Genomic DNA, 18,278 nt, shown 5'->3' with positions numbered 1-18,278 from the left:
ACTGAGACCCAGATGGGTGAACCAACTTGTCTCAGTTCCTCAGCAATAAATGCCAGAACCGAGCCTTGACCCACAAGGAGGAGGAGGATGGTTGGGGGTAGCATTAATAGAAAATTTTATTGAGTATTTGTCGTGTGCCAAGAGCATTCTCATAATACTCACAACAGGCTTATGAGGTGGGCCTGATACTTTGTCCTGAATACAGATGATGGAACAGAGGCTCAGAGAGGTTAAGGAGCTCACCCTAGGTCACACAGCTTGGAAGTGGTGGAGCTGTGACTTGAGTCCAGGTCTTTCTACTTCGAACCCTCAGGTCAGCAGCCCACTCTTGCTGCAGCTATCGTATCACTCCTTCTGCTTCCTTCTGCTTATGAAGAATCTCTGTTTTTAGTCTCCAGACTTGTATAAAATATAAATCCCTTTTTGGAGGCCTTGTCGGGTGCATGTGGATGTGGAGAAATGTCAGATGCAGATGGTGCTGTGGACCGTTGGACCAGTTTTCCAGAGCTGAGGGACCTTGTGGCCTTGGGTAAGTCTTCTCAGCCTCTCCTTTTCCATCTGGGGACACTGAGGCTTGGCCCACAGGGGAGGAGTGGGTGGTGAGCCACCGCTCTCTGAGAGGGGCTCCACGTCTGGTCCTCGGTTGCTCTGGGGGAGGTGTCTGCCCCTGGGAGCCATTGCCCATCTTGTGAAGGGCGAGGGGTGGAGAGTGGAGAAAGGCCAGCTTCCCGTGCGCCCCCCGTCCCATCCTGGGAGATGAGAAAGTGTTGTAGGCAGCCGGCAGGTGGCCGGTGATGAGGACTTTGTAGCCAGTTCCCCACGCTCTGAACGACTCAGGTGGAGCAAGAGGCTGAGGGCAGTTGAAGCAGCTGGGGACGGGGTGGGGGATGCTCAGGGTGTCCAGACGCCACTCCGCCCATGTGGGTCCGCTCTGGAGGAGGCGAGAGGTGGGTGGATGTGGAGGGAGGGAGGGAGAGAGCGCTGGGAGAGTACGTGGAGAAGGGGAAAGAGCACAGGCCTTGGGGGCAGAGACATCTGGAGTGCGGGTGACTGTGGGCAAGCCGCTTTCCTGCCCAGAGCCTCAGTTTCCCCATCTGTGCAACAGGTGTGATAATGCACCCCTCACAGAGGTGAGACGAGATAAAGAGTATAAAGTGCATGGCGCAGGGCCGTGTCAACCGGCAGATTTCCTCCCTCTTCCTCGTGGTCCCCACTGCGTCCCTCTTTGCAAACGGCCAGGCAATGAGACTGCTTTTGAAATTCCTGGTGCTCCTGTGGCCCCTCAGAGACGCACTGGCAGGTGACCTCCCAGGACCAGCCTCCCTTCACCCTGGACGCCCTCACGTTTCCGGGCTCTGGGCCGAGCCTCTCAGAGCTGGAAGGTGGCATTGTGTATGCAGGCGGCCGCCTTTGCCCTCCCAGGGCTCTGCAGACGCTGGCTCACTGGGGCCAGGACAAAGCCCTATTATGAAGGGCGCTCACACTCGTCTGGAGTGTGTGAACCTGCCGCCCCGGCGTGCCCCGGCCCACGGAGGGCTGGCATCGCTCTGCCCAGGCGTTGTTCCCAGGCTCCAGGGAGGTCACCTGGGGTGATGCTGCCCGGGGCGTCCTTTGTGGGTGTGGACCATGAACACACATTTGCTCAGCTGGGACTAGCTGTTCTGCGTCTCCACTGTGGTCCCGGTCCCAGGCGGTGGGCTCTGGTGGGAGGCAGGGGTCTGGAGGGGAGGATGCCCAGGCTCTGCTCAGCGTCAGGGCAGGAAGCCGGGTCCCAGGAGGCAGTGTTTAACTGGAGGATGCTGCACTTGTTGGCAGCAGAGGGCGGACCACGTTCATCCAGACAATAAATATTTACTGAGAGCCCACGATGGGCCAGGCTCTCTGGATGTGCAAAAATGGGTACAATCTCTGCTCTCATGGAGCTTATATTCCAAGGTAGAATCTTCTAGAAGACCTCTTCCGGTCTTTTCTGGCTTTTTAGTTGTATGAAATGAGTCACAGATCCATCCAACACTTACTGAGCCCATGGAGATAGCCATTCATTCATTCATTCAACAAACATTTACTGAGCAGCCTGCCCCACATGCCCTTCATCATTAGCAATCGTGGTGTCTTGGCTTCAGTTGCCCAGAATCAAATCCAGAGACAAGAATCTGTGTGTTAAATGGTTTTTTAAGGAAGTACTCCCACAAGAAACTGGTAAGAGGTAGGGGCAGGGGTGAGAACCCCAGGGAAGAGGAAGAAGCTGGGAGGGTGGGACTTCAGGCAAATGCCCCGTCTCAGCCTCATCCCGCAGGGAGCTTGGGAGCACAAACTGTCCCTCTGAGCTTGTCCTTGAGGTGCATTCAGGGAGCCTGGGTCGAGCATCCTGACAGCCCTCCTCACCAGAGCCCAAGGAAGAGAGTTCAGGGAGGGCTTCTTGGAGGAGGCGACACCTATGGGCGCAGGAGGATTGGTCCAGACGCACACGCAGGCAGGACTGGGATATGAACCTAGGTCTGCTGACTCTAAAATGTGTGTTTTTTTGCTTTGGCTTGTTCTAGATTAAGATTTTTCATCCAAGGTCCTGGCTTCACAGCATCAGAGCTCATCATGGGCTGCAGGGAATTTTAGTGGCCATTCTGACCAGCTCCCCCGATTTTCAGGTGAGGAAGCTGAGGAGGCCCAGAGAGGGGCGACAGCTTGCCATGGTCACACAGCAGGTTGGCACCCCAGCCGGATGAGAGCCCCGGCCTCGGAGCCCCAGCCTGGGCTGGCCAGGTCTCAGCTCCTGCCGACTCTTGAGTCACGGGATTTGGGTTCTGCGAGTCTGCAGTACAGACAGGACAGGCTGCGTCCTCCGGGAAGGGGCCTCGTGGTCGCTGAGAAGACGAGCATGTAAGGAAAGCTGGTGGGTGACGAGCCAGCGCCCTGTCTGTCTCCTGCAGGAAAGCAGTGAGGAGTCACTCCGGTGAGGACAGATAATCTTCATAGGGGTGAAATCGCAAGCTCCATTTGGTCAATTTTGACTGGTGAATTGGCTTAACACTTGCAGTCTGGGGCGCTCGCCCACCGCACCAGTGCAAGGGGAGAAGGGCCCGTCCTTTCCCCATCCATCTGCTCTTCTGGGTGGGGAGTAACCACCACCCGAAAGAAACTTCAGTAGAAAAGGAGTTTCTGCTCCTTAGCTTTGCCTGGGGTGCATTTCTTATCTGTGAGTAATAGGTTTTTCACAATCCACCTTTTATGTTCTTTTCAATAATGCGCCTCCCTAAGCCAAGGTCTCTTAAAGGAGAAGGCTGTGTTATTTCCCGAGCTGCTTCCTGCGTGGTGCAACCGAGCTGAGAGCCGGAGCCGACTTTGGAAGGCTCATCCTCCAACCCACTCTCCCGTCGGTGGAAAGGTAAACCAAGAATACTTCTGTTTAATCTGGACCAGAAAACCAAACAGAATGAAAAACCCCCAGGTCCGAAAGATTTCAAAGCAAACACAGCTTTAGGGGCTGTTGAAGGTCAAAGATAAAAGCCCCAGACAGCACAATACACTGTATGTTGTGCGTGTCTTCGGTTCCTGGGCCGGCGATGCCGGGACCGGTTGTCACAGTGCCTGGCAGCTGAGCCGGTGGGCGGGAGCCTTCTTCCTGCCACGGTAGGTTGAGTTGCTGGTCTATCTGTCTCCGGCTCTACAACCCTCCTCAGATGGATGGGATATTTCCTGATTCTCTCCTAGTGCTGGTGGAAAGAAAGTATCCTTTAAGCAGAGCAGGATTAACTTTCACTAAAGCGCGCTACAGGGACTTTATATACATTGTTGCAACTCGTGATCAAAGAGAGGTTATTTATTTTTTTTACTTATCTATTTCTAGGTTTATAGGAAACAAAGGCTCAGAGAGGCAAAGTGATTACCCAAGGTCACACAGCTGGAACGCAATGAAGCCAGGACATGAACCTGCTCCTAGGGCCCTCCTGTTTTCCATCCCACGGCCAGTCGTCTCAACCAAGAAGGTCTCAGAGTCAGTCTACACAGAGAGAACACGCCTCCGTCACATCCACTCCTCTCCCATGTCCGTCCACGGTAGAGTTTGAGGCTGCTTTTTATCACAATCATCAACCTTTAATGTTTTGCTTTTTGAAAATATCTATAGCCGCGGCTCAGGGGCAGTGGCCGAGAGAGAGTGTGTGTGGGTGTCCGAACATCAATGTCCAGCTTTCCCCCGGGAGGGAGGTAAACAGGCTTCCGGGACTCAAGCGGAACATTTTTTAGCGTCTTGCGCCTTTGGTAAGTGACAGTTTTGCAAATTGTGGGTAAAGAACTTAAATGTCTAATTAAATCGCGAAGATGCATAGGAGTTTGAAACCAGTGAGTGATGTTCACGGAGGTGCGGGTCCCTGATGGAGGCTGCCTGACAGGGACTGCAAAGCCCGCTCGGCAACTGATGTCTTGTTGTGATCCGTGTTGTCATTTTTTCATTACTGATTAAAATTAAAAATCTGCCTGGCAAATCCATTGTAAAAATTCTCTTCATGAGCATCGACGGGTACAAATTATTTTGTCAATCGTCTGGCAATCAAAACGGGGCTGGAGACGGTTTCGAGCCCACACTTCTTTTTTATCTCCCTCTCGCTCACGCCAGTGACTTTTCACAACAAAGTTTTAAAAAGCGTAGGTAGCAGTCTTGGCAGTGCTTAAAAAAAAAAGAAAGATTCATCTCTATTTTTTAATGAAATGTTCTGTTTATGTGCACCCCTCCCCCCGCCTAGAGCAGAGGGAAAGGCTCGCGGTGGGAGAGCCAGTCTGAGCTCTGTAATTGTCTAATGCTGTGTAATGACAGGTGGATAATAGTAATAAAAGCCTTTATTAGGATAAAAATCTGTTTTGAGAATGGAAGCGTAAATTGTCTAAAACTGCAAGGCAGAAAAGGAATCTTGCTAACCTGCAAACCGAGTGGAAAATATTTACAGCGACTCCATTGAGACGGTTTGTGACTTGGCATCCACGTGTCGTTGAAGGATGCGGGAGGGAGGAAAGGGACAACATGCAGGTGGCGTGGAGCTGTGCAAGGGGCACTGAGAGTCGGAAGACCTGGATTCTAGGCTTAGCTCAGTGCTGTGTGACTCTGGGCGGGTCAGTTCCCCTCGCTGGGCCCCCATTTCTTCTTTTGCAAGATAAAGTGATTGGCTCACTCAGCCAGTTCCTGGGTGCGTTGTCTCCAGTACGCACTCAGCAGACATGCTCATTCATTTGACGTCTGGAAGTCAGCTAGGCACTTAAAGATGCCCAGGATTCATCTCTTAAGGCAGAATGTGGTGCTGGGAAGGGAGCATCTCCGAGTTTGGAGCCTGAAGAGCTGGGTTGGATCCTGATTGGCCATGTACGAGTTCTGGGTCTTGAGAAATTTACTCAGGTCTTCGAGCCTCAGTCTTCTGAGTCTGACTAAGTGATCAAGTCAGCTGACATCAGAGGAGCTCTCAGCTCAGTACCTGCCACGTGGTAGGCGCTGAATCTTTGAAACTCACAACCAAATGTACAAAGAAATCTTTAAAGTCCTCTGAGAAAGAGAATGACTCTTTGTGTGTGTGTGTGTTGTCCGAGACCCCAGGCCCCCTATGATTCTGGTCACCAATTGCAATGTGTGGGTTTTCCACACACCAAGCAATTTCCCAACACCAGCTAGGGGGTCCTACAATTCAACTAAATTCTGACACTATCGACCTGGAGATGGTGTCAGATCCCATAGGCTACAGGCTCACTCCCACAAGGCTGACCCCTCCCTTCAGACGTGAGTCGCAAGTCCAGGTTGTTACCTGTGCTTCAGACTGATTGGCTGTAAATTGTTTATTATAATAATATGATCATTTATTACTATAATAAATCCTTTATTATAAAAGGATATAACTCAGGAACAGCCAGATGAAGAGATGCACACAGTAACGTACGGGGAAAGGGCACAGAGCTTCCATGCCCTTTTTGAGTGTGCCACTGTCCCCAAATCTCCACGTGTTCACCAACCTGGAAGCTCTCTGAACCCTGTCCTTTTGGGTTTTTATGGACACTTCATTGCATGGGTGTGAACGATTAAGTCATTGGCCATTGGCGATGCATTCAACCTCCAGCCCTTCTCCCCTCCTTGGAGGTCCGGAGATGGGACTGAAAGTTCCAAGCCTCCCATCACATGGTTGGTTCTCCTGGCACCCAGCCTCCATCCTTAGGTACTTTCCAAAAGTCATCTCGTTGCCATAAACTCAGGTGTGGCATGAATCCCAAGACACCATTATTGCTGTTGTCACTTAGGAAATTCCAAGGGTTTTAGGAGCTCTGTGCCAGAAATGGGATGAAGACCAAATACGTGTTTCTGGCTATAAATCACAGTATCCTACCCTGCTGGCTCCCACAGGGAGCGCCAGCTTGTCACCGGACCCCTTCCATGGCACTCAGTGGAGGCGGGGGCGTCTGCTCTCCGCTGTGGGTGTCCGGAGGGAAGAGTTGATATCAGCCGTTTCTGTGTCCCCAGAGCCCAGCCCAATGGCCTGCTCTGAGTTGAGGTGTTTTGCATATAACTTGGAACAAGGGAAGAATGCTTGATCAAAGACACCCACAGGGAACATGGAAACAGGACTCTCTCCAAATGGCAGAGCTGATCACAAGACCTGAAACGGGTCCCTGGGCCTGCCTTCCCAGCAGCGTGCGTTCTGATCCTGACGAGCATCCTGTCCGACTGACATGAGGTCCGTATCCCAGGATGAGATCTTACCCCCTCCTGTGCTTCTCAGACATGTGGATGAATGCAGCTTCGAGAGGCACTGTTAGAACCTTCTAGAACTGTTACTTAGACTTAAAAAATATTTCATTCTGTTTGGGGTTGTTTGTTTATAATTTATGCATTTCATTTTTCCCCTCCTAGCCTCTAAAAATCTAAAGGTTTCCATTCTCCCAGAAAAGGCAAAAGCAGAATATAGTTTTAAGAGATTGTGACCATAAGGTCACCTTTAGTGAAAAACTCTATACCTTCTGTCTCTTTATAGACTCGTCTGCTTGTTAAATACCTTGGACAAATCACAGTGTGGGGGAAAGAATTGGTAGACAATTGAAATCAGGAGGTTCAGAATTCCAAATCTCTATCTTTTTATAACTGAATTGGAATATTTATATCTCTTCACACATAGTTGGCATGTGAGCCTCATATGGAGAAAAGGGACATTACGAAATGCAAATAAATGCACATGTTCCTCCCTCCATAACACAGCAGGAACCGGGCTGTTGGGAATAAAGTCCACGGATATTTGAATGGTTAAAAAAAACCTTTAATGATCGGGCAATTTTCTATTTTGGAAAATGGTTCATTCCATTTTATAGGATGATTTTCCCAAACCTATATTTTGTGGATATTTTGCTAATGTGCCAACCCACAGCTGGAAAGATGGGCGTGCGTTTTCCACACCCCTGAAAAGTGAGCTCATGCATAAAGTGGCGATGAGAGTGCGAGCCCGACTCTCTCCTGCCCCTTCTTGGTGAGGCTGATGCAGTGGGACATCTGGAGGAGTGCTCGCTGAGATTCTCCTGTCCATTTGCATGTCCACCTACTTACCTTACGGACTCATTGTTGAACCAAGTTAAATTAAGTTATTTTTTTCCCCACTTTCACTGATGACCTTGTATTATGTACAGCCAGTGGGAGTGCAGAAATTAACCAGACAAAGTCTCTGCCTTTGAGGAACACCCTAAACTAATCGAAGAGACAAACACAGGCAGAGCAGGAGAGAAGGGCTTGATAGGGAAAATTGGACAAGAGGATGCAGAATGGGTCACTTTGGAATGCCATCCTGGTTGCAGAACCTATCAGTAAACAATAACTCTGATGTGAACAGCATGGTCTGACGCCAAGGTCAGCTGACAGCCCTCTATCACATCCCCAGCCTGTACCAGTGGCAGACATTACTAATCGACTCTGGCACTCTTTCCATTTGAGCCAGGGGCAGCCGTGGGAGTTGGCACAGGAGGGCAAATCTAGCCGTTAGCCAGAGTCTGGTCGGTGGGGAAGGTCCTGAGTTAGGCATCAGGAGACGTACTTGCTGCTAAGTCTCCCATAACACAGAGAAGTCTCTATTAAATGAGAGGGTGATAGATGATCTTTAAAACCCTTTACGCATTGGTTGAGGACCTACTGTGTGTTGGACATTGTGTTACCTCTGAGGACGTGAAAAGTATAAGAAACCATTATTAGGCAGGCACACACACAGCCAGTCCTAATCTTACCAGAGTGAGAATGAAAAACAATAGAAGTTTGAGGAAGGGCTCTGGGAGACGTGGGAGGAAAAGGTCAATGTGGGGAAAACCAGGAGGGCCTCGTGGAGGAGGTGGCATGTAATCTAAGCCTTGGTGGATGACAAGGAATCCAATACGCAGAGAGGGTTTGATTTGCCATTAAAGAGAAGAGCTTTCTGTTCTTCCCTCTCTCAGCCTCCATTTCTTTATCGATCAAGTGTGAACATCATAACTACCTCTCATCAATCGGATAAGGCAATGGCTGGACTGTGTGCTATGGTCTTTTATACAAATGTCCATTATTATTATTCCATTCAAGAAATATTTGTTGAGCACCTACTATGTGCCAGGCCTGCTCAATCCCTGGGGATAAAGAGGCAGATGGAGAGGTGATATCCTTCTTGCAGAAATCTGTCTTCTGGTCAGCATTTCAGATTTTGTTGAACATCCTAGTGTGTGAGTGTGTGGGCGTGAGACAAGCAAATTGTCTTTGAAAGTTGGTTGTACAAGGTGGGTTTGACAGACAAAGGAGATGCAGCGTCTGAGTCTCTGGGATTTAGAACCCATACGAGTTCAAGGACAAAGCTGGTCCTTAGGAGGTAGCTCTGTTCTCCAGGAGATCTTCCGGAACTGGCTTGCTGCTGTGTGGGTGAGAAGAATCATCATCAAAAAGGCAAGGAACAGGAGCTGAGGCATGTGGAGGGCTTCACATAGCTCCTGCCTGGGGCGCGTGCTCTGCAGACACAAGCTGAAGTCCAAGTTTGCCCAGAGGCTGCAGGGCATTCTCACCGCCATGGCCCTGCTGGACCCTCCCGAGAGCTCACAGGCCCCCTTTACGGGTGTGGAGACTGTCACATAGCATGCACGTGGCAGAGCGGCCATACGTCCTTGCAGTCCGGTTTGAGCCGGCCTATCTCAGCCCCAGGAGCTGGAATCACTTCCTCCACCTTCGTGTTGTCTGATTCCCAGCTCACGGCTCACAGGGGCCGTTGAGGATGGCCAGAGTGATGGGCATGAGCCTGGAGCTTGTGACCTGGGCCAAATCCCAGCTCCACCATTTACTAACTCTGTGCCCCAGGTCACGTCGCCTCTCTGAGTCTCAGTTTTCTCATCTGTAGAATGGGGAGAGTCTCAGTTTTCTCATCTGTAGAATGGGGATTTAGATGAGCTGACTGTGAAGGGTGGCAGGTGCAGGAGGATGGAGAGGACATTCAGACAGAGGAAGTGCTGGGGCAAAGGCTGGCTGAGTCCTGTCTCAACTTCAGCGGGAGCCTCTTAGCCCCCTGGGAGTCAGGCACAAGCCTCCGAGGAGAGAGAGGCCTCTGGGTCACTTTGTCATCCTCCCGCGAAGCTGCCATGGCTAGGCAGGGAACACTTGGTGTCCTGAAACGCTCTCTGCCTCCCGTGAGCTGATACATACTTGTCGTGGGCGATGTTCCCACTATCAGACATTTGGTGGAATCATAAAAATCCATTCCCACCCTGCTTAATACATTTTCATGTTTCTTCCTTGACAGGCCTGGGCACGTCAGATTTGGGGTCCCACCGTCTCAGATCCCACGCTTCTGGTGTGTTTGGGAACGGAAGGTGTTTGGGGACAAGCCGGGTAGGAGGCCCGGCTGCCGAAACAAAGAGAGAGAAGGCAAGTTCAGGGGCGCGAGCTAGGGCGGGGGGCGCCCACTGCTTCTTTCTGCAGCCTCCCGAGTCAGCGGGTGGCTCGCACACACACGGTGCCGGAGTTTAAGCCCTGTTTCTAACCACGTGCATGTAGTTAATCTCTCCGAGCCTCAGTGTTTATGAAACAGGAATAATAAAAATGCCCACCCATACAGTTGCGTGATTAAATGGCGTGATGCGCGAAGACAGCTATGCCTGTGCCCGGCTCACGGTAAGGACTCGGTGAATGTGCAATGTGAAGGTATGGATATTGTAAGTCAGCAAACAGATGTTGCATTCTGAGTCTATGGTAGGAGTCATTTCCATGTATCTCACTTAAAAAAAATCACAATAACCCTGGTGGTGGGGGGGGGGGTGTTGTTATTATCTTTACTTTGTAGATAAGGAAGCCTAGACTTAGGAAGAAGAGTGGCAGAGCCAAGTGAATCCCCCGGAGTTTGCCAAATCCGCCAGTGGGGTCTCCCTGCCACACTCACCCGAGCCCAGGTTCAGGGCCTGCTGAGACCCACAGCACAACGAAGCCAGGTCTGACTGGAGGGTGGACCTCCGGGAGCTCAGCTGGGTAGTGCAAGGCCTCGTGTCAGCCAATGGCAGCAGGTTTTACTGATGCTTCTGGAGGGCCCACCCTCTGGAAATGCAAGCCCGTTGGTTCCCAGGACTGGAAGCCTCAAGCACGTGTGGCCCTAGACCTCAAAGAGGGTTTGGCTGCTGTGGCTTCTCTGGCAACAAAAGCTGTTGATTTGTTTTTTGAGCCGAGTGGCTAGTTGAGGGCACCAGCCACAACCTGCTATTAGGAGCTCCTCACTGCGGTCTCCATGGAGCGCTCAGGGAAGAGCCCCCGTGTGTTCTGGGATCCCATGGTCTCTTGTTTCTTCCCTCTTGGTTGGCATGTGGCTGGGGCAGGGGACACCCTGGGGATTTCGGCGTGAGTCTCTCTCCCTCGCAGGACTGTGCAGAGCTCTCCTGAAGCTGTGGGACCAACCACATCTGATATCAGCTCCGAGGCTGGTCTCCTCCTCTGGGAGTGGTGCCCAGGAGTCCTCACTCCCAGACCCCTGCCCTTTTAGGTCCTCGGTGTTTCCAAACACTTCTTCAGGACCCGTTCCTGGAGAACTTTCTGTAGATATGGATGCAAATACAGAAGGGTGGGCCCCAAAGCACTTCTGGTGATTGAATGTGCTGCCTCTGTGCATTGCTTTGTCTCTCTCTGTCCACCCCTCACCAGAACAGATGCTTCCCAGCTTGGGATCTTGCCTCTCTTGTCCTCTGATATATCCTCAGTGCCTAGAACACGGTGCTCTACAACAGCACAGAGCAGGTTCCTGAGATATTGAATGAATGGATGGATGGATGGATGGATGGGTGGGTGGGTGGATGGATGGGTGGATGGGTGGATGGATGGGTGGATGGATGGGTGGATGGGTGGATGGATGGATGGGTGGATGGATGGATGGGTGGGTGGGTGGATGGATGGATGGGTGGATGGATGGATGGATGGGTGGATGGATGGATGGATGGATGGGTGGATGGGTGGATGGATGGATGGGTGGAGGGTGGATGAGTGGATGGATGGATGGATGGATGGGTAGATGGGTGGATGGGTGGGTCAATGGACACTAGGTGGATTTAGCCTTACTCTGCGTATATTTTAGGGGAGCCACTATTGATCCATGGGTGTGCCCTGGCAACTGGTACAGGGTCTTGTGCTCAGTGTCTGCTTCATCAGGAGCTGGACCCAATCACCCACTAAATGGTAAGATTCTCCCTTTTCTATGCCTAGGCTTTGACACAAGGCCTGGAAGAGTAGGTTCTTGTTAATATTTGTGGAGATGAATAGCTGGTGTGGAACTTAAATCATCAAGTGAGAGATCCTTTTGTTCCAACCCCTGATCCCCTCCCAGCATCCCCTGTGTCCGTTCCTGGAGAGCCCTCTGTGTGTGAAGAAATAAAATTACACCACAGATGCTTGGCACTCATAAGAGAGGCCAATATACTAAGAGTCTCAATTAAGGTCAGAGCGCTAACCTCCAAATGACCACAGGGATGTGCCTTTCTGCTGACTTTATAGGCCAGGGACAGAGCTGGTTGTTTAGGATCTGCTGGCAGCTGTGGGCATTGTATCAGTCAGGATCGGTTAGGTTATGCTGCGTAACAAATAGCCTCAATGTCTCAACGGCTTAATACCATCAAGGTTCATTTTTCGCTCATACTACATGTCCAGTAAGTGTCAGCTGGAGGCTCGGCTCTATGTTGTCCTCACTCAGGGACTCGGCCAAAAGAACAGCCATTATCTAGACTGTCGTCTATTGGGGCAACAGGGTGAACTGAACACTAGCTCCTAAAGGCTTCTCCTGGGAAGTGACACATGTCACTCCTGCCTACATTTCATTGGCAAGTCACACGGTCACACCTAACTTCAAGGGGCCTGAAAGATACAACCCTACCGAGTTCTCAGAAGGAAAAGAACTTAACATATTGGCTGTGCTGTGTCGTGACCACTACACCATCTTTTTGAGACTTACTCAGTGTATAACTCTGGGTGAGCTGCTTCCTCCCTCTGAGGCTTAGTTTCCTAGGGGGTAAAGTAGGGAGCATAATGTTTATTCAACAGGTTAATTTAAGGATGAAATGAAAGAATATACAACAACACCCTGAACCATGCTCCTTTCCTTTTAGGTCATTTGTTAATTAACTAAGGGATGAATACTGGAAGTAGACTGGTGAGGAAAAAACAAGATTCGGTTCCAGCCTTCCTGGACTTGCTAGGGGGTAAGATAGTAAGAGTCACGTAAACGAAAGGGAAAATTATAATTTTGATATGGACTTTAAAGGGGAGCGTGGGACCCTGATTGCAAAAATGGCCCCAATTCCCTGCCCTTCCCCGCACGGTGTGACTTTCCCCAGGATGAAGTGGAAACTCTCCCCACCTCTCGCATGTGGGGTGGCCCGGGATTTGCTTGGGCCAATGGGGTGCAGTGAAAGTGGAGCTGTGGCAGTTCCGAGGCCAGGCCTCAAGAAGCCTTGCTGGCATCTGCTGCCATCATGAGAACGTGCCCAGGCAAGCCTGCTGCAGATAAGAGACTGTGGAACGTAGTGGAGTTGTACCAGGGGAGCCGGCCTCCAGCCTGATCACAGATACAAGGGCCAGCCCACCTGAGCCTGGCCCAGAGCGGTGGAACTGTCCAGCCTTCTTACAGACTTGTAGAAGTAATCCATGGTGGGTGTGTGAAGCTTTGGGGTGATTTTGTCAAGCAGCATTACCATGGCAATACATGCCTGATACAGGGAGATCCGTGAGAATGTATAATCAGGGAATGTGGCCAGTCTGGGAGGTCAGGTAGGGCTTCCCTGAGCAAACAGAGACTGAGCTGGGACCTGCTGGCAGAGTGGAGTAGGTGTTAGCTAGGTGAAGGGATGGGGAGAGAATTCCATGAAGAGAGTGCTGTGTGTGCAAAGGCCCAGTGGTGGGAGGAGCACGACCCATTCAGAAACTGAGGCGCTCAGTGTGGTGGCGGCAGCAGCAGGAAGATTGGCCCCCCTTTTCAGGCCCGGATAAATAAGCCTTTTCATTTCCAGGGAACTCGACATCCCACTTATCATGAGCAATGCTAATGATGCCATGCTCTTCACCCTGATGTTTGCATAGGACAGGCCCTAAGGGACTCTGCTTTCATGGGTCCCAGGGGAACCAAGTGGGTGACCCTCAATGGCAGGGCTGAAAGTGTTCTTAGAGGCTGTGTGGCCCAACCTGTCCTTTAATGACTGGGAAGCGGGGGCCTGGAGAGGGAATGTGGCCGGCCTCGGGTGCTCCAGGGCGGGCCAGGGGTGTGCCAAGAGTCACACCATCCCTCTCAGACGTGATCTCTCCTGTGACCGGGTGAACCCTCCAGCCCTGTGAGCTCGAGGAAGGGTTCAGAGAAACAGCAACAGCAGTTGTAGATTTATAGAGAGGACGGACGACTCCCCTTCAGAAACCTGCTGTGTGTCTGATGCACTGTAAGGAGCTTTACGAAGATCGTTTCATTTAATTCTCTTAGCAACTATGGGGTGGGAGCTCATATTGTTACTTTATTTTATTCCTGTGATACACGAGGAGACTGAAATTCAGAGCGATGAAATCATTTGCTTAGGTTTACACGGCCTTCGAGTTACAAGGGTTTCTCTGATTCCAAAGGCCACGTTTTTCCCACCCCAACACGCTGCCTCTGTGAACCTAATTCCTTTCTGATGGACTTGTTGGATTCCAGTTGGTTGTGAGGGCCATCAGGTGTGGCAGGTATTTACTAATTTTTGGCCAGCTGGTACTCAACCCTGATCTCTCCTTTGGAGGAGTTTGTCACTGGGGACAGTCATGGGGTGACAGCCATTCCCTTGGACTCTTCTCCCTACTCAAGGGCCCTGCCTAAGCAGGCAGAAGTCAACAGTTACACAAAACCCCCCAAAATCCTCCCAGTTGGTTCCTGCGTCCCACGGCCCAGGAAATGTACATGAGTCACTGAACCACCAACTCTCTGGGGCCCCCCACCTGGTGGGGGATTAGCTCTTGTAGTTTAGATGAAAGAAGGACAAGAGAATCTTCCTAGTGGACAAATTACCCGTGTGTAATTGGGTATCATTGGGACCAGGTGGCGGAGTGTATATTATGAAGCCCAAACTGTTGTGAGACTTTTGGTTTCCAGAGTTGGACCAGTGGAGCTCAATCCAGTTCAGCTTGACTCAACTCAACTGAGCTCATCACAACTAAGTTCAGCTCAATGCAGGTCAACTCATCTTGACTTAGCTCAGTGCACATCAGCTCCGCTCAACGCAGTGCTCAGAGTGGATCATCTCTGCTCAATGGACCCACCTTGACTCGACTCAGTGCAGCTCAACTCAACACAACTCAGCTGTACTAGGCTTGCTTGGTTCAACTCCACTTAACTCAACTCAGCTCAACTGGGAACGGCTACGTTCAGTCAATTAGGGAGGCATTAACCGAGTATCAAGGTTAGAGGCTCATGTGGTTGATTCCTCCAGGAACACATACTTTAGTCATTAAAATAAGGAGTTTGGATATGAAGAATGTAGATAGTAATATACAAGCAAAGACTTTAAAGCTCAATGGAAGGAACAGCTACTTCTCACTGGTGAAGGCTTCTTGAAAGTCATATTATTTCAGGTACAATTTAATTTTGACTAATGTTGGAGGGCTGGGGCAGGAAGTCAGTCCAGAAAGCGAGAACAGCCTGAGAAATGCCTGGACGGGGTGGAATAAATGGCTTGACTTGGGAGTGGATACAGAGGTGTAGAAGGTAATAGGCGACAAGGCTAAAAGACAGTGAGGAGGGAGTTCAAGACAGTTCTGAATGGCATGCTTTTGGACTTTTTCTGTAAGAACAGAAATCTGCTGCATGATTTCACTTCATTCTTGCAAAAGCCCTAGGAAACATTTAAGGTAGGGATGGTGATTTCCATTTTACAGATGAAGAAATGGAGGCTTAGAGAAGTTAATGCCTGCTCAGGTAGAGGTTGGTTGAGTTGGAAATTAAATCACATCAAGAGAACTGTCTTCTTTGTTTTTATTTCCTCAGCCCCACAGCTGGCACTCAGGAGCTGGAGTGTGGTATGATTCAAGCTATATTTTCACACCATAAATGTTGGGAGAACAGAGGATGGGTGGGAAGGGATGAGGCAGGAAGACTAGGTAGGAGAGAAGAGTATCTGGGAATCCAGGGCCCCAGGGATGATGGAGAGAGGAAGTGTTGGCTAAATACTCATCTACAAGTTCCCACCAAATGTCATGCAGAATCTACAGGGCATTTAACAGCCTTGGAAGATTATGGTCTCGTCTTTCTAAGTCTCTTACATTCTAAAACCTCAAGTTCTTCATCTGCAATTATGGAATTTATAGTACTATTCCCCCTAAGGATTGTGAAAATTCAATTGGTATACAAGTGCTTAAAAAGTCAAGTATTTTTGAACTTAAGAAAAATATGGAGAGTAATATAACTAATACTCATGCACCCACTACCTAGAATAAATAAATATTAATGTTTTGTTAAGTTGGCTTTGGCTTTTTTGTTTCTTTTGGAAGCAAAGTCCTTGACAGTTGTGTTGACATTCCACTATACCCCTCTCCAAATCTGTCCTTCTCACTCCCTGCCTGAGACACCATTTCTGGAATGGGATGTGTCCTTTCCTGTATTTTTACTACACATAAACATATCCCTAAATAATAAATGGTATTGTTTGTGTGTTTTAAACCTGTATATAAACGGCATCACACTGTCGCATTCTGCAACTTGAATATTCTAGTAGATGAGTTTAATCCATTTACATTTATTGCGATTCCTAATGGACTTATTATTTTCTTTTATTTTTTACCTGCTTGTGTGTTCTTTATTACTCACTTTTATCCTTTCATTCACCTTCTATTGCAGGGAGTGCCAAACTGTGGCCTGCAGGCCAAATTTGGCCCGCCACCTATTTTTGTAAATAAAGCTTTATTGGACACAGCCATGCTCATTTATTTACTTAGTGTCTATGGCTGCTTGTGCATTGCAATGGCAGCGTTGAATAGTTTTGACAGAAATTGTGCGGCTGCCAAAGCTGAAACTGTTTACTCTCTGTCCCCTTACAGAAAAAGTTTGCCAATTCCTATCTGTGGGGTTGATTTTATTTTTTTGTAACTCCCGGTTTGGAAATAATACATTCTACATTTATTTTTTTTAGGAGTTGCCCTCAAAATTTTAAGGGGAATATTTAGCAAAATCTAAAGCCATCTCTATCCTCAGCCCTAACTACCCAGTGACCTCAGAACTCTTTAATTCTGAACTCTCCCCTCCTAAAAAATATTACCGTTGTCCAATATTTTAGTTCTACCTTATTTTAACCCCTTGTCTAGTCATTCTTATTTTTTTGCAGTCAATACATATTTACTGTTCCAACATGTTTATCAATTGATAGACACGTTTCTCCTTGAGGTCCCCTCCATCTTTCTGACTTTGATCGCCTTCTTGTAATACTTTTATTTAGTAAGAGTCTGTAGGTGATAAAGTCTTTGTTTTTGTGTATCTGCAGTGTATGCCCTTTATGGTTCTCACACGTGAACTGTGGGCTCTAGTACCTTCTGTAAATCTTCAAAATTGTATCATTGTCTTCCAGACCTGAAGAGTGATGGCAAGAGTTCTGCTTTATTCGATCCTTCCTGTCTCTTCTCTCTGGTGGTTTTTAAGCTTTTTTCTTTGTTAGGTTCACTACGGTTTATTTATATTGCTTTGAGTCAATATGAGGCCTCACGCTTTTTCATCCAAAAAATCCTCAGCTCTCAGCTCTTCAAACATTGTCTCTTTCCTGCATTGTCTCTGTTTTCCTCTCTGCAACTATTAGACCTCGTAGATATAACGGCATGAAATTACTGACAGTCAACCATTTTTGACCTGCAAAAATAGTTCAACTAGCTAAATTGGACTTTCTCTGTCTGTCTTGAAGATCTCAAATTCCTCTTTCATATCATCCATTTGACTTACCTCTCTTTTTTCTGTTTTCTGTGTGATGTCCAAATGTCTGTTTTAGAGTTCAATATTTTTGCTTTAAGGTATCTAATCTGTTTAACCTGCCTGTTGAACTTTTCTATTTTAATGATTGTATTTTTCATTTTTAGAATCTCTATTTAATAGTTTTTTTTCAGATGCGTGTTTGCTTTTACATACGGTCTGGTTTTTGTATGTATTTCTTGGTTTGTATTTTTTCCTGTCTCTCTTCGAAGATTTTAAATATGCTTATTTTAAAGTTTCTTTCAAATTTTTCTTTTATTCCAAGTTCTTAAGGTGAATGTCTCTCATTTGCTATGTCTTTGGTTGTACTAGACCTCAGGGTGTTTCTTTGCTCAAGCAGATTGTCATTTTTTTGTTGTGAGCTCATCTTCAATGGGGGCAGCTTTCCGCGGGAGCCTGGTTCTCTTGAGCTTTCCATTCCTTCTGAGTGGTTTCACGTTTCCTTCGGCTAGGGTCCTGTGGGTTGGATCAGCTCTGGGCCAATTTTGTAACCATGTTTTAGCTCGACGTCCCATGGGTGGGCCACGCTTCCTGATTCCTGGCTTTACGCAGGGGCTCAGAGACATTCTCTCCCTCCCCAAGGCGTGAAGCCCCGTTTCCTCTCCTGTCTCCAGTAGGCATAATCTAGTCCTGATATCCTATGAGCAGTTTGTCTTCAGCTTTTCTCAGCTCCTCTGGTTTGAGTCTTCTCTTCATTTTAAATTCTGGAGATTCTCCTTTCCTTGCATTTGAACTTGGCTTTGTATTTAAATAGTTTGTTGTTCCATTGTATCCAGCGTTTTTGTTTGTTTGGACTTGAGGTGGATGGGGTGGACAGTCTTTCAG

The 18,278-nt window shown here is 48.7% G+C and overlaps 1 long non-coding RNA gene across 4 annotated transcripts; it reads left to right on the top strand.

The window, feature by feature from the left end:
• The first annotated feature begins 255 nt into the window (after nucleotides 1–255).
• LOC103550564 (uncharacterized) lies at nucleotides 256–15,959 on the top strand. 4 transcript variants are annotated; one of them, XR_011533121.1, is made up of 9 exons: nucleotides 3,249–3,382; nucleotides 3,845–4,053; nucleotides 9,759–9,883; nucleotides 10,074–10,129; nucleotides 11,144–11,236; nucleotides 11,571–11,671; nucleotides 12,595–12,687; nucleotides 14,598–15,076; nucleotides 15,489–15,959. It is a non-coding gene; the product is annotated as an uncharacterized lncRNA (long non-coding RNA). The 4 variants fall into 4 exon arrangements; XR_011533122.1 differs by lacking the exons at nucleotides 3,249–3,382; nucleotides 15,489–15,959 and having other exon boundaries at nucleotides 3,995–4,257; nucleotides 10,074–10,443; nucleotides 14,598–15,461; XR_011533124.1 differs by lacking the exons at nucleotides 3,249–3,382; nucleotides 10,074–10,129; nucleotides 15,489–15,959 and having other exon boundaries at nucleotides 4,030–4,257; nucleotides 14,598–15,454.
• The last annotated feature ends 2,319 nt before the right edge of the window (nucleotides 15,960–18,278 follow it).

Source organism: Equus przewalskii, chromosome 25, assembly GCF_037783145.1.
Source record: "Equus przewalskii isolate Varuska chromosome 25, EquPr2, whole genome shotgun sequence".
Lineage (NCBI taxonomy): Eukaryota > Metazoa > Chordata > Mammalia > Perissodactyla > Equidae > Equus > Equus przewalskii.
The sequence above is the reverse complement of the archived record's forward strand: the minus strand, read 5'-3'. Positions and strand labels throughout refer to the sequence as shown.